The sequence below is a fragment of the Esox lucius genome, chromosome 19, assembly GCF_011004845.1.
Source record: "Esox lucius isolate fEsoLuc1 chromosome 19, fEsoLuc1.pri, whole genome shotgun sequence".
Taxonomy (NCBI): domain Eukaryota; kingdom Metazoa; phylum Chordata; class Actinopteri; order Esociformes; family Esocidae; genus Esox; species Esox lucius.
In genome coordinates this window covers 14,293,478-14,319,618 of record NC_047587.1, presented here as the reverse complement: position 1 = coordinate 14,319,618, position 26,141 = coordinate 14,293,478, and the positions used below count along the sequence as shown (strand labels likewise).

The 26,141-nt window shown below is 42.3% G+C and overlaps 1 protein-coding gene across 4 annotated transcripts in view; it reads right to left on the bottom strand.

Moving 5' to 3' along the window:
* tp53i11b (tumor protein p53 inducible protein 11b) overlaps positions 1–25,223 on the bottom strand; it is a 53,859-nt gene extending 28,636 nt beyond the window's left edge. Inside the window, exons 1-3 of one of the 4 annotated variants that reach the window (XM_020056778.2) lie at positions 25,101–25,223; positions 16,379–16,507; positions 642–728 (exon numbers count right to left, since the gene is read on the bottom strand). The gene's annotated coding sequence lies outside the window, so the exon portion shown is untranslated. The remainder of the gene's footprint in view (positions 1–641; positions 729–16,378; positions 16,508–25,100) is intronic. The other 3 variants (XM_020056780.2, XM_010883656.3, XM_020056779.2) reach the window with 3 other exon arrangements.
* Between the last annotated feature and the right edge of the window lie 918 nt (positions 25,224–26,141).

Here is a 26,141-nt window from a genome sequence, read left to right as displayed (position 1 = left end):
AAGTCTGTACAGAGGCAGTAGGAATGGGGATATTCTGCTGAAGGAAAAAAGTTAACTAAAAAGACCTAATTTTGATGGTGATAAATAATTGAGTTAGAACAGATCACTAGGAGTGTTGAGCAGGAGGACGGAAAAATCTTGAGTCGTTGAACGTTCAGGAGAAAGAACAGGGATTGTGATTAAAAGGCATGTCAGGTCATTAGTGTGAGTGATGGTATAGGGTCTTTACCATTGCAAATAATTTACATACTGATGGTCAGGGGTGAGTATTCAGAGATACACAGGAGAATTGAGATGGACCACTGAAAGCAATTCTGACAGAAGAAACCGTGTTATGGTAAGTTTTTTTTAGACTATCGGCCGTAATCCACCCCCAGAATCTATGCCCACCTATAGACTTAAAGTCATGGCAACCCAACCTGTATTTTTCCATGTACTCTGCGGTAACCAACAGCAATGAGTTGGCATGCTACTTATCACAGTCACGAGGGACTGAAAAGGCTCAAGTTAGAATTAATGATCACCAATAAAGGAAAGTAGATTGCAGGGGTGAAGTGTGGCCTTTCTCGAATGCCAGAGATAAGACATTAACAGGAGATAACAGTGATTAATTCACACTCCAAATACCCTCTAATCCTCATCTCTTCCTTTATTGAAACACTGCCCACTAATCTTCCTTCGGTATCCTCCTTAGCCTCTGAATGATGAATACGGTCAGGGCTTTTCCCCTAAAAAAAAGAATTAGTATACATATTTCAGGCTGGGTGTTTTGCAAAAGCACTTTGTGACAACTCTGATGTAAAAAGAGCTTAATAAATATATTTGATTGATTCATTGACATATGGGAATTTAACAAAAGGAGAAATACCTGAGAAAGGGTTAAATTACAGAGGAGGATATCAGATCCTGGTTAACCCCCTTTATACTGAACTACATCCAACCATTTATGGTGTACTCAAGAGATGAATTAGTAACATGTTTAATTAACACTATAAAACAGTGTGTCGGGTATGTAGCCAGAATGTCTTCCTTTCCACCATAACAGGAGCAAGGCCCAGGTTATTATGAAGACCCAGTACATAAAAGCAGCTCGAGATCTCTTACACTCAAAAATAACAGTAAACAGCAGAGAGCACAGAGAACCAAAACCTCCCCAATGTTGTTCTTCTGGATCAAAGCCTTTATTTTAAGGATGGATTTTTTTCCACATTGGCACAGCAGACAAAACACAATAATGCAGGAACCATACCCTGGTATCTACAGAGATGTTGTATAGTTATTGTAATACTGTATATTAGTGTACATACAAAAGCTGCCTGCTGTCACTGTGTCCGTTACCACCCAGATACCACCTCATTACAGCAACGACCTGGGAGCCTACAGGTTTAGGCCCCGTGCTCAAGAATAAAACCACAGACTTTTAACCCTGCCAATCTAGCAACTTCTGGGTTATTGTGAGTATGAAGTAGAGATACTTGAAATGCATCTCACTAGAGAGTAATTAAGCTCTCTACTATGGATTTCAGTAGACAGCACAACAAAAAGACAGGATCCTGCCACTGTGTACAGTAAAATGGCACTGATTAACTCTTCATTCAAATCTCAGCCTAATCGCTTCGAACCAAAGCTGACGGCCCTTTAAAATCATACCAGAAAAATATATTTTGCTTTCATTTGGACACGAGGCAGTGTGATGACACCAATGTAACCAATATCAATTTGTTGGGCTTAAATTAATGAACATCAAAGAAGCAATCCTCTCAGTAGAAGACTCCCTCAATATAAAACAATAATAATAGTAATAAAAGCCTAGTTTTTACCAATAGAACACAGAAGTACCATAATAACGTGGGAGGACGAGGCAGTGGGAGAAAGGGGGGTGTAAGATGGAGGGGAGACGGTGGGCCAGGGGCGGAGACAGGGGGAGGGAGACGGGGGGGAGGCAGCGGGAGACAGGGGGGAGGCAGCAGGAGACAGGGGGGAGGCAGCAGGAGACAGGGGGGAGGCAGCAGGAGACAGGGGGGAGGGAGACGGGGGAAAGCAGCAGGAGACAAAGTTGGAGACGGGGGAGAGGCAGAGGGAGACGGAGGTGGAAGTTGGAGACGGAGCTGGAAGTTGGAGACGGAGGTGGTCTGCCCTATTTTAAGAATCAGAACAGGCAGGAAGGGTAAATAGCAGCAGGAGAAAGTGCTATAATATTTACTTGAACATAGGGCTTGAACATTGTTCAAACCCAACCATCAATATGTAGCCTAAATAGAGACTAAACCCATTATCTACCATCCTTCTTCTAACCCTAACCCTAGAGAAATTAAACCCATTATCTATCATCCCTCTTGTAACCCTAGAGAGACCTAAACCATTATTTTATCACCCCTCTTCTCCTGGCAGTTCAATATATGCGTATCCCAATGGGATACAACAGGTATGTGTCTAAAGCAGGGGTTCCCAAACTAGGGGTCGTGATCCCATGTGGGGTCACCTGATATGAAAATGAGGTCGGGGGAGAAGGTTTTACAATTGACACTTATAGCATCAAATAAAAAAAATAACGATTATATAATTTTTCTTCACATGGTTGGGGTCTAAAGGAAGTAAGACATGGAAAAGCACAACTATAAATTAATACAACAGGAAGTTAATCTACAGCAGAAATCCAGACACTTGTTTTTAGACAATCTGCTTGATCCTGACCCCCACCAGGGAGGGCCTACAGCAGCACCTAGATCTACTGGCCCCCACCAGGGAGGGCCTACAGCAGCACCTAGATCTATTGGCCCCAACCCAGGAGGGCCTACAACATCACCTAGATCTTTTAGCCCAACCAGAGAGGGCCTACAGCATCACCTAGATGTACTGGACCCCACCAGGGAGGGGCGATAGCAGCACCTAGATTAACTGGTCCCAACCAGGGAGGGCCTAGAGCAGCACCTTGATCTACTGGTCCTCACCAGGGAGGGCCTACAGGAGAATCTAGATCTTTGGGCAAAATTCGGTCAGACTTGCGCCCTGACGATGAATTTCAACATGACGAAAATAATGATATTTGAAAATGTCCAGATGTCAGGACCAAGAAAATGAAATTCTACATTAATTTGGTTCCCTTGGAGAAAGTGAATGATTGGAAATGGGGCAAGGGCCTTCTAAAACATACAAAATAAATAACCCCAAAATATAATTAAGAAGGCTCTAAAAGACTACTGGAATAAAAAAAAGGCACTAATAGACTACTATAATAAAGCAGGTTCTACTAGAATGAAAAGTACCAGTAGCCTACTGTGACAACCATTTAGTTTTATAGGCATTGCCAAGACAAAAAAAAAATAATCTATCAACATACAACCAACAGACCAGAATCTTTCTGTAGGCCTCTGCCGGGTCTACGTATTTTGCCTTCCTTCTTGTTCATCCAATTATTTACCTCACTCTCCCCCTCCAATTCTTATTTTTATTCCCTCTATTGCCATGCTCTTCATCTTTTAGAGATTCGAAGATGAAACGGCATTCTTATATTCAACAACTTAAAATTCTCTCGCAGATATCCAGTAACTAAAGTTACCCACGCAACCAAGGAAGGTCCGAACATTGATCATTCCCTTTTAGCGAGAGCATGCAACATCTGTATGTGAAAACACAAAGCCCAGGTCAGTCCACTAACATATACACTTTCAAAACTATGATACAGATATGTAATCCCTACATAGTGCAGTGTATCAGACTGGGCCCCCATGGGCACCAGGTCAAAGCAAGGATCCTGCTTGCCATCTCAGAAGCAGCATGTCTGTTCACTTTACCAGCCATCACCCCCACAGCTGGGAGTTGAGGCAATGTTATTTATTGCCAACCGGTGCTTGTTTTGCAAATCGGAAAGTTGTGGAACACATTGGGGCGCAGGAGAGAGATTCATTTGGATTCTCTTCCGGCAGAATCCAGCTCTAATTAAGCGCCGATGCCAACACCAGGATTAAACAGCCTGTAATACAACTGACTGAGCACTGTAACAAATAGATCACCATATTTTCTCTAGTAACGAATTAGTTTGGTTATTTGGTTGTAACCTACCAAATAAATTGGAATTAGGCAGACGTAGCATCGCAAACCCATTAACGTTCATGGTGGCAGAATTAGACGCTAGTTGGAATATTCAGCTAAGCGAACCCATTAACGTTCATGGTGGCAGAATTAGACGCTAGTTGGAATATTCAGCTAAGCGAACACATTAACTTTCATGGTTACAGAGTTAGTCATCACGCTAATGTTTAAGTTAAAACAATTACAGACGCAACATGGGTTGATGGTGCACTCCCGGCAGCGGTGGCTGTACCCAAGAGCAGATGGGCCCGGGCTGAGTGTTGACAGGAAGCTACAGTCCCATGTGCTCCGATGGAATCACAAAAGGCATCCCAGAAAGCTGTACTACGTTCCAGATGGCCTAACAAGGTCAGGAGTAACAGACTGTTTAGAGAAGCCACTGGAGGGTTGAGTTTGGACCCGACTGCGTTACAGTAAACACCAGCGCCGCAGGCAAGACACGGACATGATGAAGAGGCCATTCCTCTTCACTCCGCAGACAGGGTGCACAAGCAAACAGCAAGCGCTGCAGTCACAGTGCCCATTCACATGGAGACGATGAATTAAGACGTCAATTACAGACATGATGCACAGCGACTTCCCAATCACAACGAGTTTAGGTTAAAAGGTCCACAGTTACACAGTGCCAGCCAGAGCCGCAAAATACTTAGGCCATGACTACACTTGAGACGTCTAGACAACCCAGATTTTTCTTAAAGTAGTTACATTATCACTCCGATGACATGTATTAAAGAGACATTAGTTCCCAACAGAAAGCGGTCTTCATCAGGTCACAACTTCATAGAGCCACTCAACACCACCACAATCTTTGTATATAACGGGCTGAAATATTTTACACTAAACTGGCTCCCAAACCATTTGTGCTGTTTTTGAGAAGGCTATTTTGAAAAGCCTGGCTTAGGCAAGAGGAGGCTGATTGAATCCAGGGTGAAGAGGTGGGGACATGAAGAACATTAGAGAGGCTGAAAGAGGCTGCTTGAAGCTAGGGTGTAAAGGCTAGATGAGGCTGGGGCCTGAAGCAAGAGACAACCTTGGACAGGTAACAGACCGTTATGGCCACTCCTTAAAAGACAACTAATGTGAAGGAACCCCAGGGAGACAACCACAGGGAGCAACCCCAGGGACACAAATGCAGGCAGGAACCCGATAACCGCTGACAGGAGCCCCTGACAACCACAGCTCTAAACAACTGGCCACATGGAGTGTTGGCAAGAGGGCACAGGTATAATCAACAAGACAGCTAGGACACATTTTTCAGGAACACCCCAACCTTTAGGCCACCTCATCCAAGGGATGGACCACGGAATCACCACACGGAAAAGGACTGCTAGTGTGAACTAAATCACAAACACCGCTGCAGAGGTGTCAAACAAATGACGTTTGACAATTAGCATTTTGATATTCAAGTTTTCAAAGCAACATGAGGCAACTAAAAGAGTTCCAAAGAAGAATAATAGTTGGTGTCTGAATGGCATTGGTCACAAAAACTGAAAAATTGTGTGTCAAGTGGGACAGTCCCAGAAATCCTGACAGCATATGATGAACATGGACAAAATGCATCAGCAAAGAGGAACTGTGGTCGTAAGTCAGAGCTGTCTGACAGGAATAGATGAACACTGGACAGGATGGTTGCGCAAACCCCAATTAAATCAGCACCTCTAGGACCTGCTCTAAAAAAAAAAAAATTTTACTGTATATTGTGAATTTTACAAAGCTGGAATTCATTGCAGGGCTACCATTTGGTATCCGCTTGTATTCAAGGGCAACACACAAAGACACATCGACTTGGTGTAAGGAACACAACCTAGACCCCAGAGTCATGGAAAAGGGTCATCTGTTCTGAAGAGTCCCCTTTCACCCTATATCCTAACCCCATAAGAATGCCTTTAGCACACAGTCAGTGGTGACATGTTAAACATGGTGGGGGTCCATAATGGCAGGAGTCTTGTGGGAGTCACTGGGTTGGATGATTACTCTGCATGGTCCTATGAAGGCCAAGGAACATGAGGTCATTATACAGGATCAGGTGCACCCTGTGGTGCAAACACGGTTCCCTCATGAAGTTCTAATATTGCAGCATGATAATGGGTCCTATACACTCCACTAAACAAATTCAATAGGGTTTTATGAGCACCAGGATGACGTCTAACACCTTTGATGGCCTCCCTAATCACCAGATCCGAATATCATTTAAACTTTATGGGATCTCCTGGAGCTCAGAATGTGAAGTAGACTTCAATCTCCTTCATCAATGGAGAAATACCCCACTATACACAGTTCAGGACTTATGACAGCATTCAAAAGAAGACTGGATCAAATAGTGGCCCTGCTCCTGATTAGGTCCTTGATGTTAATATATGGTTAGAAGTTTGTCCTCCTCATGAATAATCTCATCTCTGAATACAGGGAGGCACAAATCCAATGGTACCATTATCCCAACCTTGGTTTCCCAAAACAGCAGTCAAATGGTGGCATACACGCAACACAAACCGACAACTGCCTAGAACTTCCTGTTTAACTGTGTTGATGACTCGCTTAGGGGTTTGAAGAGTCTGTGTGTGTCTGTGTGTGTGTGATACGTTTTGCCATCTGTGCTGGCAGAGGAAGAAAATAAAAAAAGTTCAGGTGCCCTTCTTGTCGGTCCTCTGAAAACAGTTTCATGATCTGTCTCTTGGGCTGAAGGAAACTGACAGTTGAGAGAAGCCAGTGGGTAACCACAAGACCTAAAGGCTGATTAACTGTTGACGCAAGCGGAGCACCGAGAAATGTTAGATGTTGTTTAATGCCATGAAATGACTGGCTTTGCCAACGATGCAAAGAATGGATCATGCAGACTTGTGTGCATTGAAAAGGGGTGACAATGTGTAATTTGTTACAAGGTATGTTGCAAAGGGTCACCAACAGGTTTGGATCATATCAGATGGAGTGAAACTGCTTGTACTATGATTCTTATATATACCGTTAAATCAACACTTCACATTCAGACCAAAATGGAATACATCCTTCTGAGAGAGAGCGGTTCCATGTGTCTGGGAAATGGTAGAACTAGCTCTGCGCGTACATTCACGCAACATATAAACCTGAGAAAATGTTTAGGTTCCACCAGCAGGTAATGCATCTGATTATTTCTCATGGATGTGTGGATCAATACACTAATAGGCAAAGGTTATGAGAGATTATGGGCATGAGAAACTTAACACAGAAGTGCAGACCAACTCTGAACAAAGGACAATAGATAGGACTTGGTGCTGGGCCCCGTTATTGATGGGCCCCACACACTCTACACACACATCCTGTCCATACCTCCTGATAGGAGTTGACTCTATGAATAGGCCCATGGACCATAGTTGGAACATACCATTGTGAGAAAGCATGTATTTTCCTGATAATATATGGGTATGGACTCAAAGAAAGTTCTCCCTTGACTTTCGGTTGAATACATTTTGTTCATGGATCAAAAGTAAACAGAATCCAACAGTGACTAAATATGCTTATTTTAATTTCAAGAAATGCAAAAAATTTGCAGACTTTGTCACCTAGAGGCAGCCACTCTCGTATTGTGCCAGTATTATATGAGCGTCTCTATTTTTAAAGAAAACAAAATGAAGGCCAGAAGGAAAACAGCACCGTTCCCACAGTCAAAGATGGAGGTTCAGTGATGTTTTTTGCTGCCTTATATGTGTCTGTATAGTATCATGACATGATGACACTTGAGAAATAATATTTTGGTCAAAGACTGTGCTACCAAATACTGAGTGTAGGGTAGTTGTATTTTGTGACCTTTTTAATGTCTTTTTAACTACAATTTTAATTGGTTGCACCAGCAATAGACATTGAAAAACGAACCATTTTATTTACATTTTTAGTGATTCGGCCAAATGGTCATGTGAATCATGCCTAAAAATAAAAATAAAATGTAAAAGAAATTAACTCTCCACTTGCATCTGTTCGGCAGGATTCGTGTGGGGCTGCCAATCTAAATAAGGCAAGTTGACATCTAAATGTTGTTATTTACTCCTGTAAATCACTGAGCTAAAACAGTGCCACTTCCTGTACATCTTACATTTTATTATTGGATAAATAATACCTACAGTAACTACTCATTGGCTAGGCGCCTATTCATGAGTACTTTTATTTATTTACCATAAAAATCAAACCTAGCGCAGACCGGACCGAACCAGCTAAGGGCGCTCGTTGGTCCACCTCCGGCCCAGATGCAAGCTCAGTGTCATGCTAGGTCGTTCAGGTTCGGTGAGCAGTGAGCACTGGTCTGTACAGGTCTGCCTCAGATCCTCAGATTAATTCCCTGCGCAGCAGGTGGTGTGTCATAGATCCAACCCCAATCCTGACGTCTTCAGTTCCCTCTGGAAACGGTACCGGGAGATAAGCATGTCCAATATCCTGAATGACAAGATGGGGAGAATGCCAAATACATGTGTGCCATTGTTCAGCAACTATCTGGGAATAGGAACCACCTTTCCAACGCCCTCAGTCCACAGCGCTGTCCCTCAAGTCGTGGATGTCGGAGGTTGCTATGGAAATGTCTGATTTCAATTGCGTGTTGCCTGGCCAGGGGCTGGTTAATAACTGACTATGCAACACTGATTGCAAAAATATTCTACACAGATTACTTGACTTTGCAAAAGCTAGATCACATAAGTAGGAGAGCAGTATGAACGTGTAAAGTCTAACTTCACTGAAGGGAAGATGATCCACCAGAAACTGATCAGTAGTAAGATTACATACGGATAATCCAAAAGCTACATTCCTGGTCACACGGTAAAATAGTTACTGTAACGGATTACATTTAAAAAGTAACCTAACCACCAAAATGTCCATGTAACCACTTGCATAGGTGACTGAAGACAAGCACAGAAGGGACACTCAAAGGTTCTGTGTATATTTTGGGTGCCATCACGCATGAGTATTTACATGACTACAGAGCACAGGCCATGAGTATTTACATGACTACAGAGCACAGGCCATGAGTATTTACATGACTACAGAGCACAGGCCGTGCACAGTACTTCCTACAGGCGGGTGCTGAAACTGAAAGAATGGGCGGAGTTGTCGAGCAACGCTTGCCCTCCAGAGTGCGTGACGCGCCTCAAAGAGACGGACCAGCACGATGTCAACTGGAAAGGCACTAGGGCAAAAGGGCATGTGCTCTGCACAGGCTGAGCCTTATCTGTGCATGTGCCTGCTACATAGTGTCCACCTGAAAACAAGAAAAGCCTCTCCACATCCATTCCAAAACATTGATTTAATAGAAGCATCAGGTTGCCAGGAAAAATGTTGGATGTCACCTGTTCCCCCAAAGTTGATCGGTACATACAGTAAATAAACGTGAAGGACAGACAGAAAACATTTAGAAGAAGTGATAAAAAAAAGAATTACATCTTTTAGATTAAAGAAAATTGCTTACAAATGTTCTCAAAAATCCCAAATAATAGTTTTTCCAAGCGGCATAGTTCTCGTTCTCATTACCTATAATTCAAAACTCTCAAACATTGTGATCGGCTGGGAGTGCATGAGCAAGACGACAATTGATATATCTCACGGACTCAATGAGACCGATCAGCTCATATTTCAAATGATGACTGCTCGCTGGGCTTCTGTTCCTGCTAATGTGCTAATGTTCCAGTAGATAACTCGGACACAAACAGCAAAGAGTTGAGGGGGGGTGGAGTACTGAATGGCAAACAGCCAATCACAACACAGGGGGGGTTAAATAAAACTCTGAAACACCATTATTACAGCAGATCGTTTCATACTTTTAATCATATTAAAAGCATGAATAATTTTTTAAAAGATTGCGTGTTGCACCATAAATGTGTTTATAAAAATGGAGAAACCCTAAGCTGGATGAACACGGAGCCATGAGGTACCGGTTAACAATCTTCTGTTTTCCCCCTTCATATTCTGATCCAATCCCGTCTCAGTCTGCTCCAATCCCGCCTCACTTCATATTCTGCTCCAATCCCGTCTCAGTCTGCTCCAATCCCACCTCACTTCATATTCTGCTCCAATCCCGTCTCAGTCTGCTCCAATCCCGCCTCAGTCTGCTCCAATCCCGCCTCACTTCATATTCTGCTCCAATCCCGTCTCAGTCTGCTCCAAACATTGCTTGACATAATGTGCTCTAACCTGGTTGCTAGGCAGCACAGCTGGATGATGGACATGCTTTCGATTGAGAACGCTTAGTCAGTCAAGCTTCAACACAATAAATTGGCCAATAAAGGTCAGGCACACAGAATCAAGAAGGCCGACTGTCATCCAGCTTGATCCACAGAGGATCTGGGTTTGTTATGCGGGTCTCATTGATTCATGCATGAGCTTTTCACCGCCCACCGGACCGGTTTATTTCAGTTCAGCTCTGTAACTGCACTTCTGCTGTTCATAGTTAATGATTTATTGTTACGCTCATGTCCATCGGGTACCAAATGGAGGGGAACGTACATGCAGTAAGAGACCACAGGAATTTATTCAATAATAAACATATTTAAGCTCTAAAACTGAAAAAGTGAAGGAAGTGCCAAGAACCCAGTCGGTTAATAGGGCACTGCCCAAGACGTTCTACCATTTGGTGTTAGGTTGATTGTGGGGGAAAAACGCCATGCTCGGGTGTTACTCCCCAATCCAATGTGAGATCTGGTGACATAACTGCCAATGCATATTCTGAAATACAAGCAAGTCTAACGCAGTGAATGAAGGGATGTTTAACTTCACACTTTGTATTGCTTCAGTGTTTCCTTAATATTGGCACATACAGGAAGTTTTCCAATTTAATCTGCTAACATTTCTCTCTCCTTATCAAAAGGTATTTCTTTTAAACTTAAAAATATAAGCATCATGATTAACAGCCCTCCTTCCTTGCAGTGTGGTTAGTTTGTATTCATTATGGCACTTCATTCCAAGAACTTCTCGTCTGACAGCTATCGCCGTGGTTTTCATGTTGCCAGGGGCAGCCGTTGGCCGTTTCAAGTCATTGATTAAACCGTTATATGGCTATCACCAGGCAGAATCTTTCGACAGTAAGCAACACACACACACACACACACACACACACACACACACACACACACACGCGCTCACGCACACGCACACGCACACGCGCACGCACACGCGTCTGATTGGTCAATCCTCTGCGCTAAGTGCAGAGAGCAAATAACAGCACAAAGGTGACAGCAGGTCGCTAGAGAGAAAAATCACATAGAAACCAGAGTCTTTGGGTAGACCTGCAAAATATATACTGCACCAGGCATCTCGATAGCTGACTGTTTCCTGCGTAGGGAAAGCGTGCGCTGCCTACTGCACAGAAATCACATGACTATCACTAACGGGCAAAGTTTGGAGGGAGAAAGAGGATATCGGCCTTATAAGAAAGTGGTATGTGGATGACGTCCACAAACATTAGCAAACAACAAAATGTGCGAGAGTCCCCTTAGCAGTAATTAACAGGCGACACAATGAAGCGCAGTTGGTCAGTGTGGACAGACGGTTTGAATGAGTGTGGAAACGCTGGGAACCTGCAGACGTGTCCAAGCCCCAGGGGAAACCTCAGTGTTGTGGCTTACATGTGCTTCAGTTCCCTCTTAAGACCAGACACGCTCAGAACACCTCAACTCTAAGATGCATACTGAAGTCTGTGGGTGTGTGGACGCATCTAAATTTGGACCAATAACCTGAGCGTGCATTTCCTGAGCTCATTGGGGTTAGCAAAGCAGACAATTCACAACAACCAAAAGACAACCCGCCATAAATATTTGGACGCGTTTAGGCAGAACAAGCCAAATAAGTGATGCAGGAGTTGAGAGGGACAGAAGATAGAGTTGAGGAAAGAATAACATCAGATGAGCACAGACATTTCCTTTGAGATCTCATTACATTCCTTCACAGGGTTCTTTCCTATTAGGATCAGGGCCTCGGCGGCTGGATGGGGAGGGGACAGTGGGAGGGGGAAGGAGGGACAGACAGACACAAGTCAGACAGACACAAGGAGAGAATGTGACAGGTACAGAGTGCGAGGGACAGGGACATAGAAAGAAAGGGACAGAGAGACGGGGACATGGCAGACAGACAGAGAGAAATCATCTCAGGCAAACATTCATATTCTGGGTGGTACCATGTACCTCTGTACAACGAGCACAATGTATTCAGCCTAGAGCCACTCAACCACCCCAGAGAAAACCTTCCCAAATCAACACCCCAAAAAACAAGTAGAAAACAGGAAGGTGTTTCTATTCCTATAGGGTCTTTAACGTAGAGACATAATGAATAGAATGGACTCGTAACTCCGTGACCGTACATTGAAGATTGTTATGTTTACACACACCCCCATCCACACTGTTGTTTCTCGCCCTGCAGCTCACCATTCAGGTTTTCACTGATCAGCACAAACACCAGCAGAGGCCAGATTACTTCATACAGCAACAGAACTAATACTGACATGGATCTAGTATGTGTGCGACGTCATGGCGTTATGTCAACACACACACACTTCCTGAGAAGTTAAACAAAAAGAGGTAGAAACCATTGGAAATAGGCAGGGGGTGGAAAAACACAGTTGTGTTACATACTCAATCATTTATGTTCCTCTTGACTGAAAAACATATCAATTACCAGCTCAAAAAATGTGAAGTGGTTTATGGCGTATCTGTGACTCCATCATTGACCACTGATTTGCAGATTCAGCTGTACACCACAACGCCCACAGATCTCCCAGTTCGATTAAAACGGAGACAATCTAGTCCTGCGGTCCCCATGTTAATAAGCTATAACTTCAGTACACACAACTAGAATTGGCAGGGTAACTGAGAGTGCGATGTCAGAGACGGTGTTTGATCAACAACAACAGCTGTTGTCAGGAGTGGCTCAGTCAACACACTGTTTCATTGCTCAAAACCAAAGTAGGCAAATTGGCAGGAGACATTATTGAGGACTTATCTGGAAGGCGATGGCTGCATCTATCCTGTCTCTATGTGGCTTGGCAATTATACAGTTGGCTGTCACATCAAGAATCAGCTCAGTCAATCCCCTACGCCTGCATACCGCGCGTTTGTGTGTGTGCGTGTCTTCGGGGAGTGTGACAACTACATGCCAGCTATTGTTTGCAATATGAGATTAGCAATTCAGGTCAGGGGTGTTTTGAAGAATGACTGGAGAGGACAGGGAGAAGGTTTAATGAATGAATACTAAAATAAAATCTCAAGAAGTTGCATTTCAAAACATGTTATAACATAGTTCCCTGCTGAGCAAGGCCTACAGGGTTTCTACCAGTGTAGCTAATAATGAGAAGTCGAGCCGATTCTGAGCTGACACGTCTGAAACAGAACTTACTAACAGTGCCATGTATTTGGAGCAGTGGCTTTTAAACCTCTCCTAGGGGATAACCAGCCGGTCTGGGTATCTGAACACCTGATTCAACTTGCCTACTGATCCCCAAGCCCTTGACTGTTGAATCTGCTGTTCTACTTCAGGTCCACAGCCAAGTTGTGGAATGTCCAATGTAGCGCTCCACTGGCACAGTTTGACGACAGAGACACGTATGAATTGGTTTCGGAACGACTTCGGGAAACGTTTAATTCACCGGGTTCAGTGACACGGCATTGTTTGAAATTACGTAAATTCCCCACACGGACGCAGTTTAAAGTGGCCCAAGGGAAGCTAACCTGGCAGGGAACTCGTCAACGGTAAACAGGGTCATGTAGATGAATCACTCCCCGCCTCACCCACCCCTCGATGGTCACGTACACCTATCTGTTCAACACTAGTCTCTAGCTGTACAATCCTGACAGAAGCAGGCCAACAACGAGAAAAGACTGATCCTGGCACAGTGGAACTGGGTCGTGACATATGTCGTTCAGCATCTCCCCAGAGTCTGCAACTGTAGCATGAAGCATTAGGTGATTCATACAAACAAACAAACAAACAAACAAAACAAGCAGGAGAAACTTACCAACAGTCAATAGACACAGAAGGATGTCTCATTATTCCCAAGTGAAGCGGAAGCAGCCTCCAGGAGAAATAAAACATCCCACAGGCACGAATCATTACGATTTTAAAACTACAACTTAATTTGTATCAAAAAACACCAAAATGAATGTGACCCAGTGTGCACCCTCCATGACACCACTGCCATTAGATTAGACAAGGTGGGACGAAGAAAATAAAAAAGGCTTTGGCTGAAGCATTCTCACATACGACCAAGAGGGATCTTGACTTGTCAAGGTCAGTTTGTTCAGGTTTTTGATGTCCTTTAAATATTCCGGATGGTTGAGTAGAAGCAGCCAGTGTGGAGTCTGAATGACAGTTGTCTGCGTGGATTGTACTTACCTGCAATTACTGATCTGGAGCACATACTGATATACTGACAGTCTCATCCTTAACATCCATTTATACATTGATATACTGACAATCTCTTCCTTAACATCCTTTTATATTTATTGTCGGCATTATCTTTTGAAATGTGACAGTACGACATGTTTCAATGAAAAAGGTGAAACAGAACAGCCTATAATCTAAATATTCATTAAACCAAAACTGTTGCCCTAATAAATCCTGCTAATTTGAATAGGCCACATCTACAGCACTACAGACTTCTGCCAAACCCAAAACTCACTCAGGTTCAAGACAGACGGACCAGCCATCTTGCTATTGAAAGAAGCTGTTGCAGTCGGTCTTCTCTCAAGACAAGTCGGTCTTGAGACCAAAAAAATTAGGTGGGAACAGAGCTGCACTTCCTGATCTCCTGGCAAAGGTATGATCAAACATTACCTCACATCAGACACAGTAGGAAATCAAATCAAACACTAATAAGCTCCAATGTCTGTTGGGCAAAATAGCTCTATGTGCAATCATGGCAGCAGGACTTGAGAGCCATGAAACACAAACAACATTATCGAACTTAACCCATATTCATGTCGTAATTCAATTTCCCCTTGTCCATCTCACTTTAGATTAGCTTATGTTATTTTGGTTTTCACTGTTATCATGCGTTTCCCACTTTGCTTGGGCAATGCTAAGAAATGTTTCCCATGCCAATAAAGCCCTTTAAATTTGATTAGGGAGAATTGGATATAGAGGAATAAAAAGCAAGAGTGAGAAAGCCACTGAAAGAAAGGGAACAGCTATTTCACCAAATGAAGTAGAACACGGTGGCGCTGCAGCTTGCTGTGTCAGTGTCCGGATCTAGGGTGTGTAATGGAGTGGGAGGGAAAGAGAGACACTGACAGGCCAACTACATGTCATGTTCACAATGAACCCTCAGACGTCACATCCTCTCAAAGCAATCTGGAGTCTGACGTACAGCAGCTTCATTTGTCATGTTTTCTGACTAACGTGTGAAAGATGGCTTTGTTCAAGTGGTGAGTAGTAATGTGACACCAATCATGTCCAGCACACACACACACACCCATCTAAATGGGGACAACAAAGTTTATTGCACTTAAAAATCCCACTTTTACAAATCCTTAACCTAATCCTAAATCAAAGAATATTATAGCCCCAATCAAACGTTTGCCTTAAAAATAACCACTTAGCCATAAATACTGAAATGTCAAATTTGCCATTGTGATAGAAAGACCAATCACAGCAGCAAGATTGGTGACCTGAAACTGAATTGACAAAAATGCCCAGTCACTATATACCATTGCCTTGGCGCAGAGACCAAGACTGACCTTGGCTCATCTCAAAAGACAAATTAATAACAGGCGTATTGTCGGACTCCAATGCACAGTTCTTTGCTGTAGGGCGACAGCAGAAAACAAACCAAGAGACGAAGCGATGAGTTACTGGTAGATTTGAATGGCTCAGTAGCCTGTAAAGCATACCACCCACCGATAACCGTTTCCACTCCCAAACCACCCATAAGTCAATTTATGTGCAATGAGTAAGCATTACTGTAACTCACTTTGGATAAAACAGTCTTCATAAATGTCATATATAGAGCAGAACTGGTCAAGTGTTACTGACAAGTAGCAAACACGTCAATAAGCATGGAGACAACAGACACGTCAATAAGCATGGAGACAACAGACACGTCAATAAGCATGGAGACAACAGACACGTCAATAAGCATGGAGACAACAGACACGTCAATAAGCATGGAGACAACAGACACGTCAATAAGCATGGAGACAACAGACACGTCAATAAGCATGGAGACAACAGACACGTCAATAAACATTGAGACAACTGACACATCAGTAACCATTTATACTATGGGTTATGCCTTACAGGACAGAGAAACATAGCTGGGGGGAAAAAATTAAGAGCGGAAACTTACTGGAATCTATATGAATCGGTTTTGTCTGTAGTCAGATAGTGGGGCCCACGTCTAGCCTCTAACCCCAGTCTGGGATTGTCTTCTGAGCCTAGAGATCCTGGTGTACTGGCCCCTCCAGAAAAGAAGCCCCTGTAGTGGAGTTTAGAAAATAACTGTTCACAAGGGAATATTCATAAAAAAAATGTAATATCCTATTTGGAAGATCATGGATTGTCTGCTTATTTTCTCCGGACTTGAGGATTATTTCAACATCAAGACGTCTGGAGAAATGGTTTCAGGGCTCTACCGTGCACCTGTTTTATTTGCTGTGCGCACAACAAAATTCTGAAGTCTGGCTTAAATCATTAACATATTTTTCCTTGTGGAATGACAGTTCTTGGTAAACGCCTACATTTAAACTACTAGGGCACATATGTATGAATATATACAATGTGTTTTTTTAAATCCAGCACTGCAAGGGTTTCCCCGACACTGTTGTTCTAGAACCACACTGTTTAGAAGAACGACACGCCTTTATGAAGCAAGCACTGATGCATTCTAGACCGATTCACAAATCCTGCAGGCGATACATCCATTCAATTTTGAGAATAGAATATTTCCTTTCCCACAACAACACATGAACTAAAGCCAACAGCTGTGAATGTGTTACAGGAGAGAAACGGCAATCAGAAGGGTACAAACAGAAAGACAAAAGCATAGTGCTTCAAAGAGCATGGCAAAGATAAGACGACGTAGATGTCCACGTGTCCGTCGCTCACATCAATGGCAGCTTCAGCCAACATGTGGAACATTGCAAAGGAATTACCCAGCCCACTCACAGCCGTTTCTGTGTGCACACTGATACTGTGCAATCTGGGATACGTCGCTCTTAATTCAGTATAGCTCCCACCACACAACTGTTTTTCTTTACAGATATGACGGCAAACATCTGATGGGCCAGTGGTCTCAGTGCCACAAAAATGTCTATTTATCCAAAAGTCAGACAGGAATTGTCCCATCACAGACAATATATTCAGCCGGTAGGTGGTCCTGAAGCCAAGGAAAATACATTTGAGAAAAGGAGGATACAGCCAAGCCTTGTCTTACAGGGGACAAGCAGACGTGCAGAGAGAACATCTTCATAGAAATATCAATGAAACATGTATGAATTCTTCCATATCCTCTAGAACAGAAGAGGGACCTTGAATAGGGGTCTAGAGGCATTAATGAGACGAGGCAGAGAGAGAGACAGAGAGATAATGAGCTAAATACGGAGTGATAGAGAGAAAGAGAATGATAGAAAACCTGTAAAGCATACTTTGATGAGAGCAAGAGCGAGATACAGCAACTGAGAGAAAGAGAGAGATCAAGTGAGATCAAGTGAGTGAGAACAACAAAGCCATGATAGAGCATGACCACGATGGAGAGATTTTTATACCTTTTGCCCACCTAATTATAATATTATTAAGCACTTAATATAAAGTTGTGCTCATAATATTGTATACCCTGGCAGAAACTGTGACATTTTGGCATTTATTTTGATAACATGACTGATCATGCAAAAACAACTTTTCTTGTCTTTTCTTTAAGGATAGTGATCATGTGATGGCATTTATTATCACATAGTTGTTTGGCTCCTTTTTAAATCATAATGATAACACCCAATGGCCCTTGAATGATTGGCCTTGTTACAGACACAAGCTGACACACACAGGTAAAAATGACAAAATAAAAAGGTACATTTCCCACACCTGTGGCTTTTTAAATAGCAATTAGTGTCGGCGTATAAATAGTCAATGAGTTTGTTAGCTCTCACATGGATGCCCTGAGCAGGCTGGATACTGAGCAATGGGGAGCAGAAAAGATCTGTCAAAAGACAAACAAAATAATGGAACTTTATAAAGATGGAAAAGGATATAAAAAGATATCCAAAGCCTTGCAAATGCCACTCAGTACTGTTCAATCACTTATTAAGAAGGGAGCTCTTGATACCAAGCCAAGGTAGACCAAGAAAGATTTCAGCTAAAACTGCCAGAAGAATTGATCGGGATACAAAGAAAAACCCACAGGTAACCGCAGGAGAAATACAGGCTGCTCTGGAAAAAGACGGTGTGGTTGTTTCAAGGAGCACACTACAACGATACTTGGATGGACGTGTTGCCAAAAAGAAGCCTTTCCTGCAACCAATACCACCAAAAACGCCGGTTACAATATGCCCGACAACATCTTGACATGCCTCACAGCTTCTGGCACACTGTAATCAGGAGTGACGAGACCAAAATAGAGCTTTATGGTTACAACCATATACGCTATGTTTGGAGAGGGGTCAACAAGACCTATAGTGAACAGAATACCATCCCCACTGTGAAGCATGGTGGTGGCTCAATAATGTTTTGGGGGTGTGTGAGCTCTAAAGGCACAGGGAATCTTGTGAAAACTGATGGCAAGAAGAATGCAGCATGTTATCAGAAAATACTGGCAGACAATTTGCATTCTTCTGCATGAAAGCTGCATATGGGACGCTCTTGGACTTTCCAGCATGACAATGACCCTAAGCACAAGGCCAAGTTGACCCTCCAGTGGTTACAGCAGGAAAAGGTGAAGGTTCTGGAGTGGCCATCACAGTCTCCTGACCTTAATATCATCGAGCCACTCTGGCGAGATCTCAAATGTGCGGTTCATACAAGACGACCAAAGACTTTGCATGACCTGGAGGCATTTTGCCAAGACGAATGGGCAGCTATACCACCTGCAAGAATTTGGGTCCTCATAGACATTGATGCTAAAGGGGGCAATACACAGTATTAAGAACTAAGGGTATGTAGACTTTTTAATAGGGGTCAGTGCATTTTTTTCTTTGTTGCTGTTTTATTTTATGATTGTGTCATTTGTTCTGACCTACAGTTGAATGTGAATCCCATATGAAATAAAAGACGTGTTTTGCCTGCTCACTCAATTTCTTTACAAATGGTACACACTGTATATTACCAATTCTCAAAGGGTATGCAAACCTGAGCACAACGGTATATACACACACACACATTTCTTTTACTTGCTTTTTCCACATCCCTTAAGCACAAAAGCGCACTTTTCCTCAAACAGCAAAAACTAAAACCCCTCCTCATCCACTGTGCATCTTTCCATCATTATAACCCCAATCAATGAAATTTATTTTATAAAGCCCTTTTTACATCAACAGTTTTCACAAAGAGATTTTACTAAACACCCAGCCTGAAACTCCAAAGAGCAAGCAACAACAGGGTTGATGCACAGTGGCTAGGAAAAACTCCCTAAAAGGGCAGAAACATCTAGAGAGGGACCAGGCTCCGAGGGGTGTCAGTCCTCTTCTGGATGTGCCGTTTGAAAATTAAGTGTACAAATTGTAATAGTTAATAAATGCATGTGGGCTGTGTCCAGAGTCAGTAAAACATAATCCAAGTCAGAACCCCACACATCTAAAAACTCTTCCAGGCATTTCACCTGTTTATGGTACTTACTCCAGTGTTAGGCCAGTCCTCCCTAGCCGATAGAACCAAGGGGCATACCGGTGAATCCATATTACAGTTATTAAACACAAACCAAATTAATGTACTGTATATTGGAGATTGCACGCCTGTAATAAGCTTAACTTGTATTGGTTTCTTACAAATACATAACCTTGCGATCAACTAAATCCATAAGGGATGGCGAGCTCAGCTCATTCTCTCATTAAAAGTTTTTCAACTCCAACCTCACAGAACCTGTTAGGCCAAACTATTAATATTAGTACATTAGCATTACTCAAGTGCAGGGCTGAAGTTTAGGAAGGGACAGAAAGATGACGCTGCACAAGGCTGCACTTGATGACAAGACGGCAGCAGAGAATGTCATGGTCACTGGAAGATTAATGCTGAAGAACAGGGTCACCATCTGCTTGGTCATGGTGGCTGCCCAGGAGAGCAAGCACCAAGCTCTTGGCATCTGGGACTTGGACGGTGGCTTATGTTGTGCAGGCCAGCGTGCAGTGAACTCTGGGCCAGGGGGCAGGGCAATGTTTGAAGGCCGCTGAGAAAACAAACAACTACTGATTCTGAATCCGCGCCATCTAAGATGATGCTCTTCGTTGTCATATCTCATGGACAGATCATACGCGTAAACCGAACAACCTGTCATAACGAGATTAAATGAGAAGGATGGGTTTTCAAAGAACCGGGCACGCCTCCCAAGGGGGCACCAGACAGCTTCAGAGGAGGCACGTGACATTATAATTTTTGATCTATTTCTTTGTAATGTCTTATAACAAGTCAAACTGTAAAGCCCGAATGAAGCTAATCTCCAGCAATGAACACATACCACAGTGAGGTAGAATCGTGTCTTGACCCTATTAACCACAAGCAAGTTGATAATGTTCAGCGTGTGTGCAAGCACGCATGCACGCACAATTTAGAAACCAACAATAGCTCCTTTTTATTTTGAAAAGCTATCAAATTCATTTTAGAGTTGATCAGATTTAATAGCACCCAAGGTAAATAGGACTTTCTATGTGGTTGTCAGTTAACAGCAGGCAGGGTCTCTCGTAATGTTTAAAAAGTGTTTGGAAGAGTCCGTGCTAGTGAAATCTCTTTGGACAGTATATTCTAATTTTACAAAATACCTTCACTATATTAATTGGCCAATGTAGGATATTTGGTTTTATTTATCTCAATTAGCCTCAGGGTGTCCTGTCATTTTGGTAATTTTTGTGGTAGAATGGTTAAGAAAAAGTCCTTTCAGCAGGAAATTAAGCCTACTGAAAGAATAAATACGGTTTAACTGTTTTGTGTAAGAAATGTATTATTGGTGCTAATGTTTCTTGAGTTGACTGTAAGTATTCAGACCCCTTTAATCAGAAGTTTTTAGAAGAACTTGTAGCAATCACAGCTTTGAGCCTTCTTGGTTGTCTCTCCCAGCGTTGCACACCTACATTTGTGCGGTTTGTGATTATACCTTGTAGATCCTTTTAAGCACTGTCAGATTGGATGAGAAGATTCGGTGAATTGTGATCTCAAAGATTTTCAATCGGTTAAGTCCAAGCCATTAGATGACATTCACAGCCTTGTCAAGAGTTCACTTCAGCAGTGTCCTGGCTGTGTGCTTTGGTGTCATGCGGAAAGATGAATCCTTAACCTGATCAAGAGCATACAGGACCTCAGTCCAGGGCTTCTTCAACGACCTCCCTGTATTTTGCTCTATTCATGCTTTCCTCAATGCTGACCAGTCTCCCAGTCCCTGATGTTGAGAATCGTCTGATTTGTCTGGACCCTCCCACGGTCATGGTTACCAGTAAAGATGTTATTTCCCCAGAGCTCTGTTAGAGTGGCCATTGGGTCCTTGGTCACGTCCCTGATCAAGGCCCTTCTTGCCAGGTTAAATCAAGTCAAAAAAAATTATGTAAAAGAAAAAAAGATAGCTTACCATGGATACTGTTCAGGCCAATGAAAAATGGCAGATAGTATGCTACAATATTAGTAAGAATAGTAAGCTGCCAGTAATAATCGATTTTGTCATTGTCTTTGTTATTACATCCACAGTATTAATAAAGACCTTTTATACAACTGCTGATGAAATGAATTATATATATATATATATATATATATATATATATATAATTCTAAGGGGGGATGCCACGAATGGTATTTGGTTTGATTTCACCCTCTAATTCTAACAGTCATCCACCAGGTGTGCAGGCATGTCACACTCTCACATCTGCTTGATGCCTAATCCATCCCAGACATCTACCAGTTAATGACACAGTCTATCACTGACAAGGTGCTGAGAGCTCTCAGAACTACAGAGCTGTCGGAATGCAATGTAATCAGTCAATCCAACTACAGAACTGTCGGTATTCAATGTAATCAGTCATTCCAACTAGAGAGCTGTTGGTAGCGAATGTAATCAATCATTCCAACTACAGAGCTGACAGAATCCAAAGTAATCAGTCATTCCATTAATTAATTGTTGGGATACTTTATCTCCATGGAAACCCCAAAGGAAATAAAGCTTTCCTTCCTTCTCAGCCTCCATCCTTAATTCTCCTTCTTTTAACACAGACCCTCCACCCACCCACAGTTTCGTATGACATGCTGACTAATCAGCAGATTAATTAAAAAAAAAAAGCAATGAAGCTCTGATAATTATTCCATAATTAAAGAAGAGACACACCATGCAAGCAGGAAGGTGTTGAAAGGTGGCATAGAAACACATCTCTTTATGCAGGCAGTTCACAAGGCTATGAGCAATTATGCCTTCATTATGAAAACGACCAAGCTGTTATTTGAGTCACCAATGTCTCTGCTGTAGGAAGATTGGTTCCTAACGTCAACCGTTTGAGGTCTCCCACCGCTTAATAGCCATAGCTTGAAGACAAAAAGATTCCAAAAAAACACTACAAACTGCTGACGAAATTGTATGTATATTATTATGGGCATACAAGGGTTTCATTAACTGCTAATTGCTGGCTCGCAAATTGATTCCAAAAAACTAAATGTATATTAAAAGACAAATGTGAGGCTTTCGAGCCAACAAGTCTTCCAATCCCTGATCTAATCTATACCTTATTTTCACCAAATAACTTCTACTGAGCTTTAATAGGGCTTGTGTGTCTATGCATGCTAATGGCGCCCAACAAGGCGTGCAACCACAGACGTCTTCATCTCCAGCGCCAGAACAGAAGCAGGGTAGGGCCTGAACACTAAACTACACCATAACAACATGGAAGTCTGCCACACCAGGTAACTCAAGATATTAATACATACTGCTAAAAAACATAAAAGGACTCTGTGATACCCAACGGGGAATACTTTGTGTGTATTATGGTTTCTTCTGTAGGCCTATTAGACTATGTATTTTCATGTGCTGTGCTTCGATTTCCACAGGGACCCCAACAAGACTAGCTGATGCCTTGGCAGGGGCTAATGGGAATACTTACAGGACCCAAATACTAATGTTTACATTATCCCACCAGTGTTTAGCCATTATCGGCTTAAAAAGCCAAAGATAACACACAGTGCCATTTACGCACTTTGCAGAAGTATTAACAATATCAATTAACTGTCTATTTGGTGCCACATATATGCTATTCCATGTGCAGGCAGTGGCAAATAACTGAAGGTTGACAGAAACATTCCCTAACTTTCATCAATATGTGATCAAATGGATAAACCCTGCAGTGCCGATAATATAAATTCTTAACTTTAGCCTTTGTTTACCCTTATTATACCAGTTGGCTAATTTAAAGTGACAACATGGGAGTAATTGGGGTTGACTTTATTGTTTAAGGACAGAACAGATGTTTTTCACACTGCCAGCTCGGGAAGAAGCAGCCTTTTGGTTACAGGTCAGATGCTCAAACCAAAAGGCTTGACAGGTATAAGTAGCACACTAGTCACTACATGCTTTCCAGGTCCTGATGCAGAAAAGCATCGCCAAAGCATGATGCTACCACCACCATGCATCACTGTAGGGATGATGTTCTTAGGAAGGCTTGTGACAAACATTGATGCCAAAATGCTCTATTTTCTTTATCAAAATCCTTTTTTATTTCACATTGTAAAACATAAGAAAATTGTGTCCAAAAGGGATGATTTGAGAGCCACTATCATAGAAATAGTTCCTAACAAGACAGGCTAAGATGCCACGACACCTGGTTAAGGTCTCTCTCTGACCATTGTCCCTAAAAAACAGAATGTCCCAGACCCGTCCACGTGGTATGTAGTGACCTAATGCTGAGATAATGACCAGGTTAATCACGCCCTACTGCTCATGCCATCATGGTATTTCCAAGGAAATAAAAAACAAATAATTGTTGCAGAAGTATTGTGTAACCTGCACTGCAGAAGTACAGAACGCACACAGGGAGGGACAGGAAGACAACACTTTAAATAACTGTCCAGATTTCCTTAAATGCACACACGCGCACGCAAACACACAAGAGCTCCACTCTTTCCTGCAAAATCTGATAACATTACTCCAGAAACGTTTCAGACCACGAAAGAGCCCCGAGTGCTACCGTAATTGGCAAAGCCGTCTTCCTTTTTATCCATTTATCATTTGCGAGTCGCTCCATCTTTCGCAAGTCCCTCTACCATTCTATGGCTCATTAGTATAGTCCGTCAAAATGAAAGTACATTTGAGTATTTTCCAGTTCCTTTTAAAGCATTGAATTTGATTAATTGGCCACATTTGATGGCTTTCCCCCAGAATACGTCTTGTTTGAACGTGCGGTATATTTCGGGATATCTTTTATTTTTTTAAGTAAGGACGTCTAACCGCAATCCACAACATTGTAGTCCAGATCATGAAAAGAGCAGACAGTAGACTTGCAACCATATTACTTCATTCTAATGAAATGTGGCAACAAACTTTAACGGCAGAAACCAAAAAAACTGACGGCATTCGAGAGATTTTTTTAAACGAAGAAAACTATAATGCAATATTATGAATGTAGTGCTTTAATCAACCGGTAACTCCGCATAAAGTTGTAAAGAGAGGTGACTGCCGGAGCTTGTTACGCTGCGTTGGCAACGGTAGAGCGGCGTAGTAACTAGTAAAACTTAACTATGCTTTGTACTCAAATACCTTCAAATTCTATGGGCATGAAAATGCAGGAAATCCCATAGTTCTACAAGACCATAAACATATACTTGCCACTGTAATATTGGTGAAATATAAACAATGACAATGTTCAACTAATGCAAGTGAATTATAATTTTTTGTTTATACTTACAACCGAAGACAATCTAGAAGTTCCCTATAACTTGTATGTAAACAGCAACAAGGACGGATATTCACATTGTAGCTAACCAGCTGCGCTGCGTGTGCTCCTCGGGTTTGCAAAAGCTCTGAATAGAATCCGCGGATCTATGCAGTCACCGTAATAGACAAAACAGCGCATTACATTACCGTAATCTAGACACTAGACTGGGTATGCTCGTTTGCTGGTAGTTTATTTACAAGAACCCATAAAACATGTGAGAGCATTTCACCATATAAACAATACACGACATATTTACTAAGCTAACGATTTGATATGTGCAGCACTGACCTGGGTAAGTGCTTGTCCCTACCCTAATCCCTTACCCTAGCCTGTGGGCCCTGACCTAACCATGACCATTACCTACAATAAATCTTTACCTAACCCGTACCCATTTTTTTTATTCAAAATTGGGACTCAATTAAGTCAGCCAATCAAATTAATTTCTGCCTTGGGGCAAATCTGCCACCAAGATATTCAATAAGTAAAACTCACAACTCCTTACATTCGGGGGTTAAATTGGCCTTGTGGTATAGGAGCTTAGCCCCTGCACATATGGTATGAATGAGACATGGGAGGAGCTGAGCTCACATACATTCACTGGTCGGCAGTTGAACATTTTAGATACACATGGAAAGTAAAAGTAGTGAAGTGGCAAGAATTGGATAAAAAACTTCAGGCAGAAAGACCCACAAACAAACAACTACTTAAGACTGCTGCAGTAAAGTCCTGGCAAAGCATCAGAAATTAGGAAACCTAGCGTTTGGTGATGTCCATGCGTTCCAGACTTCAAGCAGTCATTGCCTGCAAGTCTAGTGCTCAGACCAAGGCTAACAAGTTCAATATTTTTGTGTCCCAACCTGACCTAAATCTCTTTATGATATTCAGTTATCAGCTGAAATACAGGAAGTCTATTAACACACATGAGTTAATTTTTGTTGGTTTAAATTTGCATTTTACACACAGTATTTGCCTTGATTGCCCATCTATACACTCCACTAGTAACATACACTA